Below are 2,546 nucleotides of genomic sequence, written 5' to 3' on the forward strand. Positions count from 1 at the left end.
ATGACTCCATTGTAACATCGATTGTTGATTGATGAGATCTTATAGCTGGTGTAGGTATGAATTGAGATGGCTTCTTAAATTTTGTGTGGATCCTCCAACTCAGCAGGCCAAGTAAAATAAGAATGCAGCAAGCTAAAGATGCGTAGCTAACTGCATGATGATGTTGATTTGATGAGTGTATTAATTGTGGTAGGTGTTTTAGAGTTGATTCATGCAACTGTTTTTGTATATTATCCAATTCTTCTTGATGAATCTTGTAAGAGGTGGTATTGGTATTTGTTGAAACCTTTTCAATTTCCTCTTGTCGACTTATATATTGAATGCCTTTCAATCTTACATAGGATGTATGTAAACTACTGGAAGCTGCAAAATGTCCATGTATCGTAACAAATTTGTTTTTTATTACGCAGTTAGGACCAATTTCCATTATTCCGGAATTTTTAATGATGATGAGGTTGGTTTCAGATCCGCATACCATGGAAGATTCAATATCGGCTGTAGTAGCAAAGATCCATTTATTTTGATGATGTAATTGACTCCAAACTGCTGTTCCAGTAATTTTGTGAAGACGGCAATTGCTAGTTGATTGGTTATTGAAGATATTGATCTCGCAAGGGCTAACAATTGCATTTTTCTTGAGTATTGACTGCTGATTTCTGCAAATATATTCATCATCGTTTGGTTGGAGGCAGCTTGATATATCCTCTGAATTGAAAAGAATATATTCTTCTCTATGTGCATCGGTAGATATGTATTCCGTTTCTGGCTGAATGGCGATTAAGGTGTCATTATGTATTGTTGGAACTGCAACTATTTTGAACAACTCAAAAAACTGTTGGTTAACTAAGGGTATCTTCACTTCAAAAATGATTTCATATTTTGTAACTGCCCCTTTGACACTCATAAGCTTATAAAGTTGAATCAAATTGTCACCTGCTGTTGGCAAAGCATGTGAAATTGGAAGATTAGCCTTGATGACACTAATTTCTTCTTTCAATTGATGAGGAGCCAATAACAGGGGACTGATTTTTCCATGATGAGTATCAGTAAGTACATTAATGATTTCGGCCTGTGTTCTCTGTAGATTTATTGCGGATAACATCAAATGCGTTGATAGAAGTCCAAACAGTTGAGAATTGTTGAATTGGGCGGATTCTTCAGCTATATCGTTATTGTGTTTGTCAACCATTTTCAAAATCTCCCGTATTTTTTGGTGAGTGTTAATCTCATCCTGTTTTATAACATTAATAGTTGAATCAATTATTGAAGTCTGATTTTTCAATAGACTGATTATGTGGTCCTGTTCGCTTTTTGCCTGGTTGATAGTCTTTGACATCTCTTCTGCATAGTCCGCATCAAGAACGCCAAAAAGTGAGTGCGCAATATTGCCAATTATGTTAAATGGAGATCTCTTTACACGTTTATTGATGAATAATTCCTTGTCTTGTAGTAATTCATTTTTCGTCTGCTTCAGATTGTATACAAAAATGTTGCACATCTCATACTGATGCATTACAGGGCACATTTGCTGCAACGTTTGTAAGCTGGATGCCAATGACTCTATTTCCGAAACAAAGGGCTTCAAGTCATAATATACTAACATCTTCCATTCTGCCGTATTCAGTTTCACTGTTCCTAATCCTTCAAAATATAATCCCGGATCATTGTGAAATTGTGTAACTTTCAAATTGTTGCACAGGACCGTAGGTATTAGGAACAATGTTAATAATACTGATAGTATTATAGGACTGTTTGCAATTCTCACTCTTTTTGCCGGAATGGCATCTCTTCCATGTTCATCTGTTACCGGCTTTTTCTTGTGGGGTCAATTATAGCATTATCTTTCTTTTTCCATTTTGTACTACCGGCCCCCCCCCGAAATGAAATCCTGAGTACGTTGCTGCTTCCGACCATCTTTTCCAGAATTGGTGCTTAATATGCGAAATTAACTTCCAGTGTGTTATACTGGATGTTTTCGAAGTTTCTGCTCTACTATCTACCTGTGAAGTTAGAGCTTCGCCGATTAGAAAATGTCCCGGCGTCAATGCTTCAAGGCAATCTGGATCGTTTGAAAGAGGTGTGAGCGGACGCGAATTTAAAATAGCTTCGATTTCTACTATTATTGTCTCTAATTCTTCATGAGTAAGTGTTTCCGTTGAAACACTACGGACCAAGAGACGTTTTGCGGACTTCACTGCAGCTTCCCATAAGCCTCCGAAATGCGGAGCTCTTGGTGGAATGAAATGGAACTGTATGCCCTTGGAACTTGCAGCTGATAAAAGTAGCTCTTGCGCCTTGTCCGAATATAAGGTTTCAGATTCCTCTAAACTATTTTTGGCTCCAACAAAGTTTGTAGCGTTATCGCAATATATATTTTGGCAGTGACCTCTGCGAGCTATAAATCGTTTAAGAGCGCCAATGAATGATTCGGTTGATAGGTCCGATACGAGCTCTAAATGAACAGCCTTTGTTGCAAAGCAGCAGAATACAGCGACATAAGCCTTTGTTGGTCGTTTGCCCCTGACCTTGTAATGTATCCAAAATGG

This window comes from Musca vetustissima, unplaced genomic scaffold, assembly GCF_032173495.1.
Source record: "Musca vetustissima isolate MV318-11 ecotype Yass unplaced genomic scaffold, APGP_CSIRO_Mvet_v1 utg40237, whole genome shotgun sequence".
In the NCBI taxonomy this organism is placed as follows: Eukaryota; Metazoa; Arthropoda; class Insecta; order Diptera; family Muscidae; genus Musca; species Musca vetustissima.